Source organism: Pleurodeles waltl, chromosome 11, assembly GCF_031143425.1.
Source record: "Pleurodeles waltl isolate 20211129_DDA chromosome 11, aPleWal1.hap1.20221129, whole genome shotgun sequence".
In the NCBI taxonomy this organism is placed as follows: Eukaryota; Metazoa; Chordata; class Amphibia; order Caudata; family Salamandridae; genus Pleurodeles; species Pleurodeles waltl.
This window is the reverse complement of record NC_090450.1, coordinates 455,508,534-455,533,221: the sequence shown is the minus strand read 5'-3', so window position 1 is coordinate 455,533,221 and position 24,688 is coordinate 455,508,534.

Sequence of the window (24,688 nt, the reverse complement as noted above, 5' to 3'; positions counted from 1 at the left end):
AGTGCTGCTGAGGTGCCATGGACGGAATAGAGAGACTCCATCTAAAGATAGGGTGACCACCTGCTATGGAGTCAAATTCTGGACAGGACTGTGTAAAATTTAGGACAAAGGATAAAAATTCAGGACCTAAGTCAAATTTAGGAAACCCTCCAAGGACAGGCCACACAAGACTACTTTATCAGTGCATTTATTTACTATGTTCTACATAGAACTATTTATTCACTAAGATCTTTATGTGATTGCCTCTAGGAATGCTACATTCAAGTGGCACATTATGTCGCTGTTCAGTAGTAAATGAATGCCCTTGAGCACGGTGTCAAGTGTATCCGCGCTATCCAAATTTACCCAATCTTTTTCTCAGAAAGAAAGCAATAGCAACATTTTGATTATGTTTCTAAACATTTTAAATCCTAAGGCATACAGTTTTGGAAACATTACTAACTGGGAGACTGACCTGGCCAAATCGCTGCAGGATGCAGGCTGGGCCAAGGTATTGGAATATACCCATAAAGTATCCTGCAGCTTCCGTTTTAAGTATATTCAATTTAATATTTTGAACTGAGCCTACTTCACTACTGCCCAAATTACCAAAATATACCACGGAGCCACAGTTGCATTTATCCTTACTGTATGCAGTTAGCTGTAAATTTGCTTCATTTGCTTTGATCTTGCCCCACACTCTTTTATACTGCCAGAGAGTTGCTGAATTGCTGTCAACCGTGATGGGCCATGTACCAATGAATTCCCCAGAAATTGTCCTATTCGGCATATTCTCCCACCCTATGTTTGAAAAACCCTTCACCAAATTCCTTGATCTGGCTCCTTTTCTAGTAAAACACAATATTATGCTGCACTGTAAGAATCCATTTCCTCAGACTAGCATAAGTTCAATCAGGGGTTTGCTCTCTTCGTTTTGGTCTGAGAGCACCCTATTACACAGGGAGGAATGAGTGGTCTGAGAAAATATTTTAATGACTAGAAATGTGATATTTTGGTGAAGGGCTTTAAAGACTGCACAGAGGATGATTCACTTCACCTGTAACCCACACCGACGCACACACTCTTGGTTTCTATGCACTAGATGTTCTTGCCAACTTTAGATAACTACACAAGGCAGTGGTCTAAGGGCATCTAACTCCGATGCACTGCTGGAATTCCACACTAGAATACTTTCTTTTAAGCACCACAGGGTTCATTGGTCTGCTTTCCTAAAGTGATAGTTAAGGCAGTGATGACTGGGCAGTAGATTGGGGATGAACAGTTTATTATGGGTCACTTTCATACAGAGAAAATCTTTAAAATTGTGTGCTGACTTTTCATACATGTATGTAGCCCAACAATGTTTTTCTGTAAATGTATGCAATGGAATCTTTTGCTACATGCCTGACTAACCATCATGCAATGTCACCTCTTTTTGGCACACAGCAATAAAATCTTTAAAAAATATATATTGTAGTGTTTCATTTTAGTATGCTAGATCAGAACATTACATTGATATTTATTTAAAGTGAACATTTCTATAGATTAACTTTACAATATCCCTTAACTCACCATCTCGACAACACCAGGCGTGAACAAAGTGAACCAATTATCTGGTGTCCCTTCCTGGCTGACTATTGTTATGGATAGTGAAACATTGCAGGCTACTAAAACATACAAGTGAGTTTTTGTACACGGTCCATCTTAAACTGAATTACTTGAAAGTGCTCTAAAATATCATTATCAAGCAAAGATCATACAATGTATTTATGCAGGGAATCCAGGATTTTAACCCAGGGTTCCCGCTTACACATAGTGCACTTAAGCTACTGCCTAGATTAATTTCTTTTTCTCAATCCCCTTTAGAACTAGAAGACAGTATTTTGGTACAATTCTGTAAAATTAATAGTACACTGTGTTAAATAAATACAGATTGCAGGATAATCTGACACAATAACTAAAAAAAGAATAAGCAATGGCAAAGCCAATAGGTTTCATCTATACGAGAGCTATTGGGTTTGGTAATGTGTTTTGCCATGTTGTGCACCAGTGTGGCTGCTGTTCAGCATAGCTAAAATTTAGTGGTGTGGAGTGTCAGAGTGGAGTGGGTAAGTAGAGTGTTGTAGAGTGGATTTGTTGGAGTGTCATGGAGTGGAGTAGGTGGAGTAGAGTGTCATAGAGCTGAGTAGAGGGGAGTAGATGTCATTGGTTCAGTGGCAGAGAGTGTTGTCGGGTGTGGTCGAGTGGGGTGAAATAGGGTTGAGTGGGTGGGAGTGAGTTGAGGTAGTGGGTGGATTGGGTTAGAGAAGAATGGGGTGGATTGGACTGGGGTAGAGTGGGGTGGATTGAGAGGAGTAGGGTGCATTGGTGTAGGGTGGATTATATTGGAGTGGGGTGGGGTGGTTTGAAATGGGGTGAGGTGGATTGAATTGAAGTGGATTTGATTGGATAGATTAGATTGGATTGAAATGGGTGGTTTGGATTGGAGTGATAGGGCTGGGCTGGGGTTAGCTGGGGAGGATTGGATTGGGGTGGGGTGGATTCGATCGGACTGGAGAGAGGTGGATTGGATTGGAGTGGAGTGGATTGGATTCGCTGGATTGGAGTGGGGTAGATTAGACTGGATTGGGGTAGATTGGATTGGAGTGGGGGTTTGGACTGGAGTGAGGTGGATTGGACTGGAGTGGGGTGGGGTGGATTGCAATAGGGTGGGGTGGATTGGAGTGGGGTGGTTTTGAGAGGAGTGGATGGATTGAATTGGAGTAGGGTGCACTGAACTGGGATAGTGTGGGGGCATTGGATTGGGATAGTGTGGGGCGAATTGGAGTAGAGTGTGGTGGATTAGAGTGAGTGGGTGGATGGGTTAGATAGAGTGGGTGGATTGAAATGTGGAGGGGTGGATTGGATTGGAGTGGATTGGGATGTGGTGGGCTGGATTGAAGTGGGGTGAGGTGGATTGGGGCGGTGGGGAGGATTAGATAGGAGTGAGGTGTAATGGATTGGAGTGGGATAGATTGGACTTGAGTGGGTTGGATTGGTGTAGGGTGAACTGATTTGTAGTGGGGCAGATTGGAGTGGGGTGAATTGGGATGGAGTGGGGTGGATTAGAATGAGGTGAGGTGGATTGAATTGGAGTGGGGTGAACTGGTGTGCAGCAGATTGTTCTGGATTGGAGTAGGGCAGCCTGGAGTGGGGCAGATTGTTTAGGATTGGAGTGGGGCAGATTGGAATCGGGCAGATTGCACTAGTGTAGATTGGAGTGGGGTGAATTAGAATGGTGTGGGGTGGATTGGGTGGGAATGGGGGATTGGAATGGTGTGAATTGGGATGGAGTAGAGCGGACTGGATTGGTGCGAGGTGGATTGGATTGAAGCGGGTGTACTGTTTTGAACTGGAGTGGGGCAGAGTGGAGTAGGGCACATTTGATTGTGACTGATTGTTTTTAATTGGAATGGGGTAGATTGGAGTGGGGCAGATTGTTTTGGCTTGGAGTGGATCTTATTTTTTTGGATTGCAGTGCGGCAACTTGTTTTGAATTGGAGTGTAGCAGATTGCAGTGGGGTATATTGTTTTGGATTCGGGCAGATTGGAGCGGGCAGATTGTTTTGGAATGGAGTGGAGTAGATGGGAGTGGGACGCATACTTTTGGATTAGAGTGGGGTGTATTGGATTGGATTGGAGTGGGGCAGATTGTTTTGGATTGGAGTGGGGAGGATTGTTTTGGAGAGGTGCAGATTGTTTTGTATTGGAGAGGAGTAAATTGGAGTGGGTCAGAATAAATTGGGATGGATTGGAAGGATTGGAGTAGGTGGGTCGGAGTGGATTGGGGTGAGTGGTTTGGTTTGGAGTGGGGTGGACTTGTGTGGGATGAGGTGGGGTGGATTGTATTGGGGAAGATTGGATTTAATTGGTTTGGGGGCACTGCACAGGTCAGATTTAGCAAGGTGTTGTGTTTCCCTTGTGCCATGCAGAGCGCCATCAAACTTGGAATGATATTTACCATGCTATGTAGATGCACCCTGCAGGGCTTGGAAAATCTATTATAGTGCAAAGCAGCACCAGTTGTTTCCCTGTGTTACATTATGCCGGAAAGGCACTCCGTGAGTGAAGCTTGGATGTTCCCATGTATCCACCCATGTATTCTATGGATTCCCAGATACACCAACACCAGTAGACCTGGAAATGCATTAGAACTGTTTGCCTTCCTAGGCGTGTGCTGCATCCTGCAGCACCTTCAAAAAGAGGAAGATGCCTCTAAGGAGTGTTGCGTGCAGGAAGTTGTCCTGTCCTGCACAAAACAATCCAGCCTGTAACACAGACACACTTGCACCACCGCAAAAGGATACCTACGTTGGAAATAGGCTGCAGATTGTGTGCTAGCTCAGATAAAGTACCGCAATGCGCCATATTTTTATATGGGGTATTCCTGCCCTCTCCTTTCTTGCAGCTCAACAAGTTGTTTTGCTGCAATGAGTAAAAAAATGTTACATCTGGGCCTAAAATACTATTCAAAGCAGCAGTCGAATTGCATTTAAAAAGTATGAACACTGCAATGGAGATGGGGATCCATGAACGTGGCGGGGGAATCAAAGGCGTTGATAAAAATAATTAAATTTTTTAACTAGTTTGTTGATCTTTCACCATCAAGTTACTACACATAAAATAACACACGCCCCAAATGAAAAATAAGTGAAAGTTAATCTATATGGTGGTATTGCATTTGTTTTATTCCATGAAACCTCTATTGGTTAATGCAATCACTACAGATGCCTATGTGTGCAACCAGAGGTCTCTCAAATGTAATCCTGCTTGGTGTAGTAGAGAGAAGTGACATATTTTTAGAGCTCAGAGGTCCTTCAAAGCACTCTGAATGTGTAATTCATCCTTTTAAATCTGCATTACATGGAGTACAATATAGTCTGCCACACAATGGTCATGTACATTTAAATTAAGATTTAAATTAAGACAAGCAGAGCATCTAACATATATACTTCAGTAATACACAGATTATACCTAGTGGAAACCTTTTTTATAATGTTCCATTAAAAGCATGCACTCCACAGCTCAGCTTGTAATGTCCTTTCAGTACTTTGTAAAAAGGAAAATATCTTTGTCACAGAAAGCCTATGGTGATGGAATTGAGGCCTGTCGTAGCTCCAGAGCACATTTTACCATTCCAGATTTAACCAAATACACACATTTTAATTTCTTTCTGGGAAGCAGGCACCCTGGGAAGAAAGCTTGTTTCTTGTTTATGTGTCTGCCTCTCCCTCAGGAAGGAAGAAAAGGAGACTTCCTCCCTTCAACTTCAGCTGGGGAATGTGTCCTTTAGCTGAAAGGCAAAAATTACGGACAAATGATGTCCGTTAAACATTTTACTACGGACATAAGGGTGAAATTATGGGCAGTCCACGAAGATTACCAACGGGTGGTCACCCTATCTAAGGAGTGCTGCTTAATTAAACACAAAAAACATAGGAATTGACACAGAATCCACTTTCGTTACCACTAGGAAAATGTCCTGGTGTAACATGGGTGTTTTTGAAAGGACTTTAAGCAGAGAAAAGTTCTCTGCCACTGACGCTGTGGTATACCAAATGATTGGTGGGGGATTTCCACGTTGTATGAGCAGCTTCATTGAAGGCAGTTGTAATATGCAGCCTGCTGGTTGTCCTGCTCCAAAGGCCTGATATTCCATCAAAAAGGTGCAGGAGAGGCTGGATTCTCCTATCCTGGCTCACGGATAAACTGACAACTAGCACCAGACATCCAAGCAGCTATCTCTTGAACTCAAAAGCAAGGACCAAGTCCTAAATATAGATGAGGGAATAATTCTATATTTTGTCGCCGTTAACTGTTAACTGTTAATTGTTTCTGCTGCTTCAGCTTGTACCCTTGCCATATTGTTTTCAGACATGCCTCGTGCAGAGGCAGCCAATGCAAATCTCAAGGGGAGAAGAAGGGGAGGGGACAGAGACCGAGGGGAGGGATTTTTTTTTTTTTAATTACCTTACTGCCAACTCCGTCTCCTGCTGCCTCGTGCTCCTCTTCCCTCCATGTGGTATCCCAGCATTCACTGGGACACCAGCACAGGATCCCCAGCAATTCTGATGCTGCTCTCATGTTAAAGCTAATATGAAAGCAGCATTAGGACTGGTCTGGGTGGCAGTGACTGCTGCCCAGACACAGCCCTGGGGTCTGTGCAGTTTCTCCAGCCCGGCTGTTAAACACAGCCGAGCTGGAGGAACATAAGTGTGCATGTGTGTTTGGCCAGTCTGAGACGGCCAGCCAAACACACATGTGCATTTAGTGCACTCTCCCCTCATCGCCCACTCCCACCTCCCCTGGCCCAGCACCACCTCTCACTGTACTGCTGGCTGAGCCAGCAGATGAAAAAAAACTGGTAGTTCAACGTTTGTTTTATTTTTCATCTCCCGGATCTTGGCCAGGGGGTGCGACGCTCCTTCGCCATAGCGTAGGAACCACCCCGGGCCTTGTGCCTTTTTTCTTCCCATTGATCCATGATGACACCATTTCACTGTCTCAGGTGATTGTTCATGGAGTGCTTGTTGCTTCGAAATGCTATCATAATTCAGCTGCATTATCTGTTCATTATCCCCAGAGAGCACCAGCCTCTTTGTTTCAACCCTTGTCCTGCACACTTCCTATTCTGGGTATTGCCTTCTGGAGGTGAAAGCCCCTGCAGTAAGCTCTTCCTATCATCCTGCCTACATACCCAATCAGGCAGGCCATTGAGGATGCTTGAGGCAGTTCATTGAGCCTGGTTCACTTCTCCTCGCTCCTGTTAACTCTTTCCATCCCAGATTAACCACAGTTGGTGCTAGCTGTGTGATGTACTTGTCAAAATAGGACTGAGTAGCAAAAATTGGTTGACAGCGGTTCCTTTGGGCCATGAAGCAAAATGTTAGCGGGACACATTGAAAGGTGATCAGCTTCTTCAAATAGTTTCCCTGTTGGCAGTGGTGAGTGCTCTTGTAAGTGACTTTATTGTTATATTATTTGGTGACTTTAAATGGTACTGCCAGATTAAGTATTTATACCGACTATGTTGCAGGGGAAATCCCTCCTCAATACCTGTCGACTTTGGCTTTTTCTGGGGGCTCTGATCGATCTGCAAATGATCACGTTTTTTAAAACTATGTTCTAAAATCTGTTTCCAAGGTTGTGGGTCCAATAGCATAGCAAATTAAAACTCTTTTCTCATTCCCTCCTGAACCAACAGCTGCTCCTTTGAAAGGCCCACCTAAAGGACCAGACGATCTTTCCCCAAGGAGGACAAACTCTCATGCTAAGGCAGACAGCATTGAAAAACTGAAACATGCTTATCTTGAAACCCATTCTGATATTTCTTGGGGTGATGAGGAGGAGTCTATTGCTGAAGGTGTAATCTCCGTCTCTCAGGAGTTTTGATAAAATAGCAGTACTGAAGCCTCTGACGGAAAGGACATAGCTAGACTATGGCTTCCATTATCTAAATGTAGAATGCAGAAAGATCTTGATGCAGACAAAGACGCATCGTATGGGCCAGTTTTACTATCTTCTCACTTAAAAGATACCGATGACCTAAAGGAAATAATTTATCCCTGCTCTTCTAACCAGACCCCATTGGCCAAAATTGCTGCCTACATCCAGGCAAGGCTGAGAAAATGCTTCACTGAAGATGTAAGGAGCCAATTTCACATTGAGTGTCTTTTGCAATTTGTTCTGGAACAGGTAGTCTAGGCACCAAAGGGAGATCTTTAATGAATAATGTTCTTGGGCAAATTCATTAAAGACTAAGGGCATTTGCTGATCTTGGAATGCATGCAAATATAAACTCATAGATTTGTCAGAGGCCTTTCATAAATCCTTGACCTACACCTTCTGGCTATATAGCAGAGAATTTCCATTGATTCTGATGTATTGGTTGGTTCATAAAAGGGGGCAATTAGCCTTCTGGTTAATGCAAACTAAACCTCCTCTTCAGAGAGGCACAGATCTCTAGTATTAGGAATAGATACCACACTTTTTAAACCTCATACAAATGAGACTGGGCAATCGGCGGGTGTCTCATGTTTCACAACCTCTTCATCAAACATGTTTCTAAGTTTGTAGACAAATTTAGTTCTCTTGACAAGTATATGGGGTGTTCAAGAATTATTTCATCCCCACTTTCTCAACGGGGCTGGCAGGGAAAGGAGGTACTCTGTCAAACACACATCTTTTCAAGCTTCCTTCAAAGGCAAGACATCTGAAAGTGCTTGTCAAATGAATCCAAGAGAGGGGATTCCTTCTTTCCTTCAAGAGTAGAAGCCTTCATTGGCTGTTACCACTATGGAACCTCCCCTAGAGTATTCACTAACAACTCCTTTCCAGGTGAGCTATCAAATTATGTCAAACCAGAGCAAGGAAGCAGAATAAGGCATTGTTTTTACACAATAGGGCACAGACACTTCAGATGCTTGGGTTTTACAGATAATGCTGGGATTTCATGTGGAATTTTATACAACCGCCTCCCCTCAACAGTCCTCCGACATAGGTAAAGTCCATTTTCTTATCAGAAATAGACCTTCATAACCATTAGACTGGTTCATTTGTTCAGAAGGAGTTAAGCACCATGTTCTGTCTCTACCTCAATTCCTTCGTCAGCAACATCTTTTCAGTGAGCAAGAATGGTAGAGGCTTTTGTTTAGCAATCAACCTTAAGGAATTTGGGGCCAGATGTAGGAAAATGCCAATTTGCGGCTTGCAAATTGCGAGTCCCTGGGACTCGCAATTTGCAACTCGCAAATTGGTATGCAAAACGGTGTCTCAGACACCGTCTGCGAGTCGCTATGGGGTCGAAATGACCCACCTCAATAATATTAATGAGGTGGGTCTCAAATTGCGGCCCCATAGCGAGTCTAGGCACTCGCAAACATGGAGGCCTGCTGTCGGCAGTTTTTTTTTTAAAGTGTAGCCCGTTTTCCTTAAAGGAAAACGAGCTGCACTTAAAAAAAAAACGAAACCTTTAGTTTCGGTATTTTTTCAGGGCAGGTAGTGGTCCCTTGGACCACTACCTGCCCTGAAAAAATGGGTTTGGGTCCATTCGCAAAGGGGAAGGGGTCCCATGGGGACCCCTTCCAATTTGCGAGTGGGTTACCATCCACTTGAAGTGGATGGTAACTGCGATACCATTATATTGCATGCCACTCCGAATCGCAAATAGGAAACGAACACCCCTTCCTATTTGCGATTCCGAAATGCATATTGCGAGTCGGTCCCGACTCGCAATATGCATTTCTGCATCGGGAAATGCGATTAGCGAGTCGCAAACGGCAATTTTTGCCGTTTGCGACTCGCTAATCGTTTCCTGCATCTGGCCCTTGATTCTTAGACCATTCACAGTCATTCCAATACGTATGGCACCACAACAACTTCTAAGAGAAGGAGCCTACATGGCATGTCTCGATTTCAAGGATGCCTCTCTGGTAGTCCCAACTCTTTCCTCTCGTTTTTGCTTTCAGCACTCTTGAGCCCTTGGTGCTTCGTCAAATTGATGAAGCAGGTTGTTGTGTCTCTGAGTGCTTGGGGAGTTCATTCACTAATTCATTTAGACTATATTTTGATCATGGCCCAGGATCTACATCAACTGATAAAAACACTGCAGTTGACATAGGTTTCATCTTCAACTTGGTTTAATCAGATTTGACTCCCTCCAAACAGATGAAATTCCTAGGTTTTGTTATAGACTCCATATTGAATTATATGTCCCTTCCAGTTTAGGAGATCAAGGGGCATATTTATCAAAGTTTGGGGTCTTCCTTGGATTACGCTACGGGTTGCAAGGGCGACTTAAAACCTGGATGAGATTTACCAAGCCACTCTTGCCCATCTTGCATGATCTTGTGTGGCTTGGTAAATCTGGAGTAACACAAGACAGTGCAAGTCACTGCCTTGCTTTACTCTATCCAATGAGGTGTTCTGCAACACACATAGAAAGAGGAAAAAGCCTCAGAGGATTGAGTTTGTGCAGGAAGGTGTTCCTTCCGGCACAAAACAATCCTGCCTGTAACACAGGCACCCTTGTACCACAGTGAAAGGGTACTTGTGTTGGAGCTAGACAGCAATTTGTGTGCCAGAGAAGGCAGGAAGCAGGAATGCACCATATAATGTTAAATACGGCACATTCCAGCCCTTTCCCCTTCACGCAGTACAGAGCAGGAAGGTGGAATTCTGCATTGTATTGTGTGTAATGTTGATAAATCTGGCCCATAATTTGCTAAATTTGGTAGCAAGTCAATAAAGTAAGAGTCTCCCAAGATTCTAATGAGTGACAAGGTGACCCTCTGATAGTCAGCCAGGCGGGTCTGCTGTCAGCGTCTGTCCAGGTGATCTTTCACAGCCAATTGCGCATCATGACCTTTCAATAACAGAAGTTTCTACACTTGCAGAAGGGTCACATTCTTCTGTCTGCTGAAGTCCAATAGAAACTGCAATGGTGTCTCAATCACATGAAGGTGTAGAACATAACAGTCATTTTAAACCTTGTTCCTGAAGTGATAATCAAACCAGACACCTGCCATATAAGCTGGGGAGCAGGATGTTAGGCATTACCATGGGGGGCAGATGGTCTCAAGAGGAGCTAAGCTTCCATCAACTGCCTCATGTTCCTAGCTGGCTCGTTTGCAATCTCTTTCATGACCCCGACCAAGCTCACTGTTGTATTCTACTAAAAATAGACATTTCAGCTTTCATGAACAAGAATTTTGTATTTTATCAAGGGCAGGGAGGCAAGGATTATCCCACCATATAATGATCATCTGTAAATGTTCTAGATGCCCTGTGCTTGGCCATAGTTTTGATTGGAAGGAATTTTCAATTTCCACTGGAAATGTAGCATAAAATATAATGTTATGAATACATATGTACTACCCTTGACCTTTTCACTTTGAGATCAAAAGCAGCATTAAAGTTGGGAATACTGCCCTGGACACTTCATGTTCCTCACAGCATGAAAGGGAGGTTTCATTGATATCTGTATGATTATTTGAATTTCTCAAGTGTGATTGGGTAATAGATTCTCAGGATCTTTGTGCTTGTAGTTCTTTCATAAATTAATGGTGTTGTAGTTTTCCATCATACTCAATATATGTTGTTTATGGTTTGACATGGCTGCTGTAAATAACCGAGTAAGGAAATGCTTAGTTGTCATCTTAGAGTCTTTAACTGAATTAAAAAATCTTGTTCATGAATACTAGAGAGTTGATTAGTCCAGACAAGGTGTCACAAGAATTTATGTCAAACCCCGTAGTATACTTAATTTTAGAAATACACAATTTCCAGTTACACTGAGGGGCACACTTCGCTACGCATGTTGTGTATGCATGTAAACATATGTGTATTACCTATCACATGCAGAGAGTGCGGAGTACTGAGATTCCACCCTGAGTGTGGAGATTCCTGCCACAAGTGCAAAAACTCCACCCAAGTGAAGAGACTCTGCACTTGTAACCTTACAAGTTGTAAATCTGTTGGTGAATCAGGCCCTCTGTCTGGATTTCATTGGTGGTCCTATTTAATTGCAGAGGAATGCTTCTGGGATGGGAACGTGTGAAAAAATCGGCATAATTTTATAATAATTACCAATATTACTAAAAAAATCATTTTGACGGCCATTTGGGTGAAAATTGTACCTGGGTGCATAACAAAAGTAATTGAAAATCCCAGCAGGAGTCTAGTTTGAGCGGAAAATATTTGTCAGTCACAACAGATGCACACATTTCTGCTCGAACCAGTCTCCCCTCAGTGAAATTTTTAAAAAAAGCATGATCATAAATTGGGAGAATAATACAAAATACACCTGATGTAATTAAAAAAAATAGCATTCATGTGGTATTTTGTTTGTGTAATAAAAATGTAATCTATATGTTATCTAGAATTTACCTGATAAAGTTATATAGATTTAACAAATAAGGAAAGTTTTTATCTCAAAACACATATAGATTGTCATAATCAAAATATAGATTACCTTTGAAGAGAAAACACTAGCAGAAGATTCCAAATTACAAACACAGATCACTAACAATTCAATAGCACTGATTAAAGGGACAACATGAGCCAGTAAGTGGGATGGAACCTAAGGCATTGTGGCCTCCTAGTACAATATCTGATGTTTATTGTATGATTTGTTAGCACATTGCCATTTTATATATGGAAAATTTGCATAATTACCAAGATTTACTGAAGCACCAACAAGGCTTCTCCTCTGATTGTAAAATGGGTCAGTTATTTAATTGCTCACTTCTCACATCTGCTCTCATCTGCAGATCTTGCTCAATTACTTAAAAGGCCAACTGGGTCTTCCTTAGCTCCGAAGTGGCTGGCTTAAGTACAATAAAAAAAGGCAGTATTTACAGAAATGACAGAAGGCAGTATGAAGAGCTACTCCAAAAACTTTATCACAGTAAACAAAAATAGCTTGAGAAAAACACGTTGACAATTCATTCTTCATTTTAAATGAAGTGCATCTGATAATTTATTATGGAGTATATCAATAAAGACTTTTGAAATCTACATATGGTACAATTTGTTAAATTGACTATACAAAGTGTGTCCACTCTATTGCAGAGGTTTATAAATCCTAAAAGCACGACGTTGGGCAATGCACAATCAAAAAATAGACAAGGCACTGCACTAGTCGCAGATCACTATTAAAATGTGCATTTATGCAGGAGAATCCATCAGTGGAATTTCAACCAATATACTCTCCATAAGTGAAAATGAGGCTGACGGAGTAGATTTTCATCCAGGTTTAGCACTTCCTGCATAAAGGATTTTCCGTTCTTGTCCAACTCTAAACTAGACTGAGATTGTTGGAGAAGCAATAGAAGAAAATTAAAACATATAGTTGTTATTTCAACGAAGGCCTACCAACGAAAATCAAAGGTAATCCAATTACTCAGTACAGCTGCCACCGGAAAACCCAAAAGTTTACACTGCATTATAAAACTGTTGTAGGAAATTGGGTTATTCATGGAGGATGGGTTGGGGGAGGAGGAGGAGTGTTGGGGTCTGAAAACAACCCTCGTCAGGGTGAACCACCAAAGTCTCTAAAATAACCTGTGCATAACCATATGATAGCGTGCACAAACGTAGTCAGTCTTACTTAGAGGCAACGTGTTAATTATTCACACAGCACATAAACAGTAATAAAGTGAAAACACACCACATGAAAAAATCCACACCAAGAAAAATTGAGATTTTTTTATAAATCAAATTACACCAAAACAAATTAAATTCAATCACTAGATCTGGAGAGGTGAATTTGTAAATGTTTAGTGAAATCTAGCACTTAAAAGACCAAAGTATCAACTGTAGATATCTGGTCTCACAAGACCAGGGCAAAGTTAAAAGTTAAGGCTGACCGCTTTGAAGCATGGGTCTGATACACAAGGTGAATTGGACCCAGTCTTGGCTTACCATCAGACTTATAAATTTTTCAGAAGAAAAGTCCTGGGGAAGGTAGAGTTCAGCGGTGCAAGGCAGAAATTTGTGTCTGCGGAGGAGTCGTTGTTACAAGATGAGGTCTTAGTGTAGCCTTCTACAATGGCAGAAAAAAACTCTGACTGGGAGAAGCTGGATTTCCTGCCGAGGAGGTCGTTGTCCTATATGGGGAGCCTGTCACTTTCGAGCCTGGTGAAATTGTACCTTTGAATTTAGACAACAATTTGGAAGTCAAAAACTTCCAGAGGGACAAAGCTGCAAGTCGGGGCTGAAGAGGGCTCCACCAGGCCAGATACCATTGCTCAGAGATCTAGCTAAATAGGATTTGGTGTTGTGGAGAAGAACCTAGCGGGAGTTACCACAAAATCAGGCCTACCAGAGATCGGATGGCAGGTAGGTCATGGTCTTTTGTTAATTCTTCTGGCACTTTTTGGTTACAATTTGTCCCAGTCAAAGCTTTTAGGATTTAGGCAGAAGCAGCACCTCTAACACCACATCTGAGGGTCCCAGTCCTGGGGGATGGGGGGACACCACTTGGTGTTTAGTTACACACTGGCAAAGGCCAGGTGTAGTGTGAAGGGTGTGAGATCTCTGGAGCTTGTTATGTGTCCTTGTAACTCACACAAGAGAGCAGCAAACTAGCACTTGGAGACACTCTGGTATTCCAGGGTTCACAAGCATGGCAGACCTCTAGCAGCAGGGGGTTCCTCTGGGGAGAAAGGCAGACCTCAAGCAGTAGGGCAGTCCTTTGGTAGCAGCAAGGGAGTCCTCTGGAGAACAAGGCAGGCCTCAAGCAGCAGGAGAGTCCTCTGGGGATCCAGGCAGTCCTTCTGAATTCTTCACAGGTCCAAGCGTGCACTGAAGAGGTGTTCTGAGGGTCCAATATTTATACCTATTGCTAGCTTTTGAAAGGGGGGGCATCCTGGCTACCCCATATCTGGTTGAGGAAAGTTCTTCCCCTACCCTAACAAGACTCCAAGAAGTGTGATGTGAAAAAAAAATTTTGTCAGGCAAGTCGGGCAGGGAACAACTCCACATCCAAGCATCTTGGCAGGATGACCCATCCTGCAACACCTAGTCCCCCTTTGTCTCATTGTCTGGGAGGAATACACAAAGCCCAATTGCTAAGCTATTAACTGTCACATGATCGAGGACACAGGCAGCAGGCACCAAATTCTTAGGTAAAGAAAATGCCAACTTTCTAAAAGTAGCATTTTCAGAAATATGAGTTAAAATATGACCTTACCATTAAAGATGATTTTAAGTTACAATTCATTTGAGCCCAAACATGATATTTCTATCTGCTAACAATCAAAAGGTAGCACATATTAAATGTAATAAGGTAACTCAATGTTATCCAAAGGGAGGGGTGACCCTTACAGTAGTGACAAACACATTTAACACATGGCCTACTTTTTAAACATAGTGTACCCTGTCCCATGGGCTTTTAGAACCTGCACAATGGGTTGCTTAAATGTGTTAAAAAGGATGGTATAGCCTTGGCAAAAGGTTTATTTTGCCAGGTCAAATAGGCAGTTTACAACTGCACTACAGGCTGCAGTGGCAGGCCTAACACATGTTTCAAAGGGCTATGTTAGTGGGTAGAAAAATATATTTTGCAGGCCTGCTGGTAGCATTTAATTTAGAGGCCGTAGGTGCATGTAGTGCCCTATACTAGGACTTAAAAGTTGCTTAAATGTGCCAATCAGGTGTAGGCCACGAGTCCTAAAGCAAATGAAAAGAAAATTCAAGAAAACAGAAGGGGTTATGGCAAAATGTTTGGGGGAAGACAACACCAAGGATCTCCAGTCTAACAAGTGTGGACAGACTTTTTGGTGAGACCTATCTATCTTTTTTCTCCCTCTGTGTCCTAATTGTAGCTCACCATAAAACAGTAAAGCACACACAATCTTCTCATACCCAAAAAGGAGTTCTAGTTGTGTGGTTAAGAAAATGTTTCTAGAAATGAGTCCCATCCCTGGTAACTGGCTGCAGTGTATAAACAACATAACAGCAAGAAGCACCTCTCTTTTGCTGTAGGCTATGTGTATAGACATTAATTAGATGCAGTCAGAGGTTGCACCCGCTACTAACTCTTTGGTGCTTTTGGAACTCCTGCTGCCTTAGTCTCAAGGGTCCTAAGAGAAAGTAAAAGCCATATTTTCTTTAGCTGTCCATCCCCTAACACTTTAGGAACAAAATAGAGGCTGGTGAATAGCTAAAAGTAGAACAAGGGGTAAGTTCAATCACATGACTGCATCTGCATCTCCAAGAATGTATGGAAATGTCTACACACAGGTTATTCTAGTACTGACTAAAGAGCATTTTCCATGATCTGCTTGCTACTCGCCACGCCCCACTGAAATGGTTGGCCACTCTCCTTAGATGCTTTATGAAACTTTTCAAGATCACTGACTAAGTGTGTGTAGGTGCACATGCATGTGAGATGGCCACCTTGGAAAGTTTTTTCTTTCACTTTTAGACAATCATTCCATGATGGCAATCATGCATGCATCTGCATGTGTGCCGGCCATATAGAAAATATTTTTCCTAAATGAAAACAATCTAGTGAAAAAAGCTTTGGCAAAGTCAACAGGTTTGTTCCCCATGTTAAGCCGAGACTTATTGACATTGACCACCACTTATTTATTGCTGTAGTCTGTTTTTCCAGCCTCTGGACAGCTTAAGGTGGGACACCACAGTCTTCCAGTCATCCCAGCCTGACTGAGAGTCTCCTCACAGTCAGCACATCTAGGAGGCAGGCAGACAGCAGTAGTCCATGGACAGAATTGCAGGTTTAGGCTCAACACTGATGGCACATACAGCAGGATGGGACAGAACATGTACTCATTCAGCTTAATCCTTAGATTAGACTTGAAAAAGGACTCTGTTACACCAGGCATATTGTATTCATCTTTTTGTTTGAACTTCATGTTTTTCCCTGTCAAATGAAGGTTCATGATGGAATGAACTATAAAGTTGTTTTTGCTCCCACTGCTCAGATACACCATCTAGGTCAGGGTTGTTTCCTGAAGCTAGATTCTAAAGTTGTGCTTACAGGCATTACACAGCTTTGTGTAATTTATAAAAACGTTGCCAGCTTTACGTAGTGCAAGAAGACTGTCTCCACTCAGCACGCAGTTCTACCACAAAAGGCAAACATTCCAGTAGCAGGAAATCACCAGTTTCCTTTGGTGGAACAGGAGCTTTTTACTAACTCTGGTTAGTCATAAGGATAGACCTCTGTATAAGAGAGTAGACTACGCTCACTGCCAATGTCCCACTGTCCCTTGCTGGGGGTGGGTGGGTGTCATCCAAATGCCGAGTGACTGCAGCTATTCAAAGTTAAAATCTGGTTTGGACAAAGTGATGCAAATTGTGCAAACCCTGCTTACCTTTCCCTTTTTTTAATGTGTCCAATTTCATGGGTGAAGGGCTGCTGGTTGGTGGAGGGCAGGACGGGTACACAAAGGTGTATCCTGTCTGAGCAGGGGAGCACCCCCATGTGGGTGTCCCCTACCTAAAAGGGGTGTTTAGCTGCATCCATAAGAGGGGGGCAGTTCTCTAATGGTGGCTGTGGGCCATGGGCACCATCCCCCTGTGTGGGCAGGGTGGAAGCGCACACTCATGTCCACCCCTGGAGGGTAAGGGGTACTGACCAATGTGTGTGGGCCCCACCATGAAAGAGCATGGGGTGTGTGTAGGAGGCTGGACTGGCTTGTAGTGAGTACCAAGGGGTACTTGCACCTTGCACCAGGCCCAGTTATCCCTTATTAGTGTATAGGGTGTCTAGCAGCTTAGGCTGATAGATAATGGTAGCTTAGCAGAGCAGCTTAGGCTGAACTAGGAGACGTGTGAAGCTACTACAGTACCACTTAGTGTCATATGCACAATATCATAAGAAAACACAATACACAGTTATACTAAAAATAAAGGTACTTTATTTTTATGACAATATGCCAAAGTATCTTAGAGTGTACCCTCAGTGAGAGGATAGGAAATATACACAAGATATATATACACAATAGCAAAAATATGCAGTATAGTCTTAGAAAACAGTGCAAACAATGTATAGTTACAATAGGATGCAATGGGGAAACATAGGGATAGGGGCAACACAAACCATATACTCCAAAAGTGGAATGCGAACCACGAATGGACCCCAAACCTATGTGACCTTGTAGAGGGTCGCTGGGACTATTAGAAAATAGTGAGAGTTAGAAAAATAACCCTCCCCAAGACCCTGAAAAGTGAGTGCAAAGTGCACTAAAGTTCCCCTAAGGACAAAGTAGTCGTGTTAGAGGAATAATGCAGGAAAGACACAAACCAGCAATGCAACAACTGTGGATTTCCAATCTAGGGTACCTGTGGAACAAGGGGACCAAGTCCAAAAGTCACAAGCAAGTCGGAGATGGGCTGATGCCCAGGAAATGCCAGCTGCGGGTGCAAAGAAGCTTCGACTGAACAGAAGAAGCTGAGGTTTCTGCAGGAACGAAAAAGGCTAGAGACTTTCCCTTTGATGGACGGATCCCACTCGCCTTGGAGAGTCGTGCAGAAGTGTTTTCCCGCTGAAAGGACGCCAACAAGCCTTGCTAGCCGCAAATCGTGCGTTTGGCATTTTTGGACGCTGCCGGGGCCCAGGAGGGACCAGGAGGTCGCAAATTGGACCTGAGGAGAGAGGGGACGTCGAGCAAGACAAAGAGCCCTCACTGAAGCAGGTAGCACCCGGAGAAGTGCCAGAAACAGGCACTACAAGGATGCGTGAAACGGTGCTCGCCGAAGTTGCACAAAGGAGTCCCACGTCGCCGGAGACCAACTTAGAAAGTTGTGCAATGCAGGTTAGAGTGCCGTGGACCCAGGCTTGGCTGTGCACAAAGGATTTCCGCCGGAAGTGCACAGGGGCCGGAGTAGCTGCAAAGTCGCGGGTCCCAGCAATGCGGCCCAGCGAGGTGAGGCAAGGACTTACCTCCACCAAACTTGGGCTGAAGAGTCACTGGACTGTGGGGGTCACTTGGACAGAGTTGCTGGATTCGAGGGACCTCGCTCGTCGTGCTGAGAGGAGACCCAAGGGACCGGTAATGCAGCTTTTTGGTGCCTGCGGTTGCAGGGGAAAATTCCGTCGACCCACGGGAGATTTCTTCGGAGCTTCTGGTGCAGAGAGGAGGCAGGCTACCACCACAGCATGCACAAGCAGGAAAACAGTCGAGAAGGCGGCAGGATCAGCGTTACAGAGTTGCAGTAGTCGTCTTTGCTACTATGTTGCAGGTTTGCAGGCTTCCAGCGCGGTCAGCAGTCGATTCCTTATCAGAAGGTGAAGAGGGAGATGCAGAGGAACTCGGATGAGCTCTTGCATTCGGTATCTAAAGTTTCCCCAGAGACAGAGACCCTAAATAGCCAGAAAAGAGGGTTTGGCTACCTAGGAGAAAGGATAGGCTACTAACACCTGAAGGAGCCTATCAGCAGGAGTCTCTGACGTCACCTGGTGGCACTGGCCACTCAGAGCAGTCCAGTGTGCCAGCAGCCCATCTGTTTCCAAGATGGCAGAGGTCTGGAGCACACTGGAGGAGCTCTGGACACCTCCCAGGGGAGGTGCAGGTCAGGGGAGTGGTCACTCCCCTTTCCTTTGTCCAGTTTCGCGCCAGAGCAGGGGCTAAGGGGTCCCTGAACCGGTGTAGACTGGCTTATGCAGAATTGGGCACATCTGTGCCCAAGAAAGCATTTCCAGAGGTTGGGGGAGGCTACTCCTCCCCTGCCTTCACACCATTTTCCAAAGGGAGAGGGTGTCACACCCTCTCTCAGAGGAAGTTCTTTGTTCTGCCATCCTGGGCCAGGCCTGGCTGGACCCCAGGAGGGCAGATGCCTGTCTGAGGGGTTGGCAGCAGCAGCAGCTGCAGTGAAACCCCAGGAAGGGCAGTTTGGCAGTACCAGGGTCTGTGCTACAGACCACTGGGATCATGGGATTGTGCCAACTATGCCAGGATGGCATAGAGGGGGCAATTCCATGATCATAGACATGTTACATGGCCATATTCGGAGTTACCATTGTGAAGCTACATATAGGTAGTGACCTATATGTAGTGCACGCGTGTAATGGTGTCCCCGCACTCACAAAGTTCAGGGAATTGGCTCTGAACAATGTGGGGGCACCTTGGCTAGTGCCAGGGTGCCCTCACACTAAGTAATTTTGCACCTAACCTTTACCAGGTAAAGGTTAGACATATAGGTGACTTATAAGTTACTTAAGTGCAGTGTAAAATGGCTGTGAAATAACGTGGACGTTATTTCACTCAGGCTGCAGTGGCAGGCCTGTGTAAGAATTGTCAGAGCTCCCTATGGGTGGCAAAAGAAATGCTGCAGCCCATAGGGATCTCCTGGAACCCCAATACCCTGGGTACCTCAGTACCATATACTAGGGAATTATAAGGGTGTTCCAGTAAGCCAATGTAAATTGGTAAAAATGGTCACTAGCCTGTTAGTGACAATTTGGAAAGAAATGAGAGAGCATAACCACTGAGGTTCTGATTAGCAGAGCCTCAGTGAGACAGTTAGTCACTACACAGGTAACACATTCAGGCACACTTATGAGCACTGGGGCCCTGGGTTACCAGGGTCCCAGTGACACATACAACTAAAACAACATATATACAGTGAAAAATGGGGGTAACATGCCAGGCAAGATGGTACTTTCCTTCACAACCCCCCCCAAACGAAGGACAATAAGACTAGCCATGACCTGATGAGTCTTCATTGTCTAAGTGGAAATATCTGGAGAGTCCATCTGCATTGGAGTGGCTACTCCCAGGTCTATATTCCACTGTATAGTCCATTCCCTGTAGGGATATGGACCACCTCAACAATTTAGGATTTTCACCTTTCATTTGTTTTAGCCAAAGTAGAGGTTTGTGGTCTGTCTGAACAATGAAGTGAGTGCCAAACAGGTATGGCCTCAACTTCATCAGAGCCCAGACCACAGCAAAGGCCTCCCTCTCAATGGCAGACCAACGCTTTTCTCTAGGGGTCAACCTTCTACTAATAAAAGCAACAGGTTGATCCTGGCCCTCAGAATTAAGTTGTGATAGGACTTCCCCTACTCCTAATTCAGATGCATCAGTTTGGACATAGAATTTTTTAGAGTAACAAGGGCTTTTCAGGACAGGTGCAGAGCACATGGCCTGCTTCAGCTCCTCAAAAGCTTTCTGACAGTTTGCTGTCCATAATACCTTTTTAGGCATTTTCTTGGATGTGAGGTCATTAAGAGGGGCTGCAATGGAGCCATAGTTCTTAATGAACCTCCTTTAGTACCCAGTGAGGCCTAGGAAGGCTCTCACCTGAGTCTGTGTGGTAGGGGGAACCCAATCAATAATAGTTTGGATTTTCCCCTGAAGTGGTGCAATCTGTTCCCCACCAACAAGGTGTCCCAGATAAACCACCTTACCCTGCCCTATCTGGCACTTTGAAGCCTTGATAGTGAGGCCTGCCTTTTGCAGGGCCTCCAAAACTTTCCATAGGTGGACCAGGTGATCATCCCAGCTGGAGCTAAAGACAGCTATATCGTCCAAATATGCTGCACTGAAAGCTTCCAGCCCTTGCAGGACTGTGTTCACCAACCTTTGAAAAGTGGCAGGTGCATTTTTCAAACCAAAAGGCATTACAGTAAACTGGTAATGTCCTCCAATAGTAGAAAATGCAGTCTTAGATTTAGCATCTTCTGATAATTTGATCTGCCAATACCCTGCAGTCAAATCAAAAGTGCTTAGATACTTGGCAGATGCCAGTGTATCTATAAGCTCATCTGCCCTGGGTATAGGGTGAGCATCAGTTTTGGTTACCAAGTTGAGACCTCTATAGTCTACACAAAACCGCATTTCCTTCTTTCCATCTTTAGAATTGGGTTTTGGTACCAGTTCCACAGGAGAAGCCCATGGACTGTCAGAGTGCTCAACCACTCCTAGTTCCAACATTTTCTGAACTTCTTGCTTTATGCAGTCCCTGACATGGTCAGGCTGCCTATAGATCTTACTTTTGACAGGTAAACTGTCTCCAGTATCTATAGTGTGCTCACACCAAGAAGTGGTGCCTGGCACAGTAGAGAAGAGTTCTGAAAATTGTCCTAGGAGATTTATGCAATGGTCTTTCTGCTCAGCAGTAAGACAATCTGCCAAAACTACACCTTCCACAAGAGCATCTTGTTCTGTGGAAGAGAAGAGATCAGGTAGAGGATCACTGTCTTCTTCCTGTCCCTCATCAGTTGCCATGAGCAGGGTGAGATCAGCCCTGTCATAGTAGGGTTTCAGGCGGTTGACATGGAGCACCCTAAGGGGACTCCTGGCAGTGCCTAAGTCAACCAAGTAGGTGACTTCACCCTTCTTTTCAACAATTGTGTGGGGTCCACTCCATTTATCTTGGAGTGCTCTTGGGGCCACAGGCTCCAAGACCCACACTTTCTGCCCTGGTTGGTACTGAACCAAAACAGCCTTCTGATCATGCCATTGCTTCTGGAGCTCTTGGCTGGCCTGAAGGTTTTTACTGCCCTTTTTCATGTACTCAGCCATCCTTGATCTGAGGCCAAGTACATAATCCACAATATCCTGCTTAGGAGCTTTTAAAGGTTGTTCCCAACCCTCCTTTACAAGTGTGAGTGGACCCCTAACAGGGTGTCCAAAAAGAAGTTCAAAGGGGCTGAAGCCCACTCCTTTCTGGGGTACCTCCCTGTAGGCAAAAAGGAGGCATGGTAGAAGGATATCCCATCTCCTGCGGAGTTTTTCAGGGAGACCCATAATCATGCCTTTGAGAGTTTTATTAAATCTCTCCACCAGTCCATTTGTTTGTGGATGATAGGGTGTTGTGAACTTGTACGTTACACCACACTCCTTCCACATGGCCTTTAAGTATGCAGACATGAAATTGCTTCCTCTGTCTGATACTACTTCCTTTGGGAAGCCCACCCTGGAAAATATTCCCAGGAGGGCCTTTGCCACTGCAGGTGCTGTAGTGGTCCTTAAAGGAATAGCTTCAGGATATCTTGTGGCATGGTCCACTACCACTAAGATAAACCTATTGCCTGAAGCAGTAGGAGGGTCAAGGGGGCCAACTATGTCAACCCCTACCCTTTCAAAGGGAACCCCAACCACAGGCAGTGGGATAAGGGGTGCCTTTGGGGTGCCACCTGTCTTGCCACTGGCTTGACAGGTTTCACAGGACTTACAAAATTCCTTTGTGTCCTCAGACATCCTAGGCCAATGAAACAGGGGAACAAGCCTGTCCCAAGTTTTCATTTGTCCTAGATGCCCAGCTAAGGGAATGTCATGTGCCAGTGTTAGGAGGAACTTCCTGTACTCCTGAGGAATCACTAATCTCCTGGCAGCTCCAGGTTTAGGATACCTATGCTCAGTGTACAAGAGGTTGTCCTCCCAGTAAACTCTGTGAGAGTCACTGACATCCCCATTAGCCTGTTTGACAGCTTGCTGTCTGAGACCCTCTAATGTGGGACAGGTTTGCTGTGCCACACTCAGCTCCTTTCTGGCAGGCCCCCCTTCACCCAAAAGCTCAGCAGTGTCTGCTTCCAGCTCCTCTGGTGTAGGTTCTGCACAGGGAGGGAATTCTTCTTCCTCAGAAGTAGAATCCACTGTAGAGGGAGGGATAGTAGGAAGTGGTTTGCTTCTACTAGCCCTAGCTTTAGGGAGCACTTGGTCCATTGTTCCAGGATCCAAGCTTCCCTGTCTTTTTTGCTTTTTGGCCTGAGCCCTTGTCAAAGCAAAAATATGCCCTGGGATGCCCAGCATTGCTGCATGGGCCTCCAACTCCACATCTGACCAAGCTGATGTCTCCAAATCATTCCCTAATAGACAGTCTACAGGTAAATCTGAAGCTACCACAACTTTCTTTGGACCAGTTACCCCCCCCCCAGTTGAGATTTACAACAGCCATGGGGTGGCTTTGTGTTATGTTGTGAGCATCGGTTACTTGGTACTGGTGTCCAAGTATGTGTTGTTCAGGGTGCACCAGTTTCTCAATCACCATTGTGACACTGGCACCTGTGTCCCTGTAGGCCTGGACCTCAACACCATTTATTAGGGTTAGTTGCTTGTACTTCTCCAAGTTATGGGTGCAAGCAACCAAAGTGGCTAAATCAATAGCCCCTTCAGAGACTAAAGTAGCCTCTGTGGTCTCCCTAATCAGACCAACCCCAACTAAATTACCAAAAGTGAGCCCAGCTACTCCCTTGGATTGGCTATTAGTAGGTTTGCTCCCACCACCACTGCTATTAGTAGGGACACTAGGTGTAGCAGTAGGGGTTGTAGTGGTAGGAGCTGTGGTGCCTTTCTTTGGACAACTGGGATCTGTTGTCCAATGGCCTTTTATTTTACATAAATAGCACCATGGTTTCTTTTCCTTGTTGTGATTAAAGGAGGATTTGGACCCACCACCCCCACCAGAGTGTTTTTGTGGGCCTGATGAAGACTCATTTTTAGATTTGTCCCCACCCTTGTCAGAAGACTTACCATCCTTCTTTTTGTTGCCATCTTTGTCACCCCCTGTATGAACTTTTCTGTTCACTCTTGTTCTGACCCATTTGTCTGCCTTCTTTCCCAATTCTTGGGGAGAGGTCAGATCAGAGTCCACCAAGTACTGGTGCAACAAATCAGACACACAATTATTAAGAATATGCTCTCTCAGGATCAAGTTATACAGGCTGTCATAATCAGTAACTTTACTGCCATGTAACCACCCCTCCAAGGCCTTCACTGAATGGTCAATGAAATCAACCCAGTCTTGTGAAGACTCCTTTTTGGTCTCTCTGAACTTTATCCTGTACTGTTCAGTGGTTAAGCCATAACCATCCAGGAGTGCATTCTTAAGAACTTGGAAATTGTTAGCATCATTTTCTTTCACAGTAAGGAGCCTATCCCTACCTTTTCCACTAAATGATAGCCATAGGATAGCAGCCCACTGCCTTTGAGGGACATCCTGTACAACACAGGCCCTCTCAAGTGCAGCAAACCACCTGTTAATGTCATCCCCCTCCTTATAAGGGGGAACTATCTTGTGCAGATTCCTGGAATCATGCTCTTTTGCAGGATGACTATGGGGAATACTGCTGCTGCCACCATGGGTATCTAAACCCAACTTCTGTCTTTCCTTCTCTAATTCAAAAGACTGTCTATCCAAATCCAGCTGTTGCTTTTTAAGCTTCAGTCTGGTTTGTTCCACCCTCAACTTATTG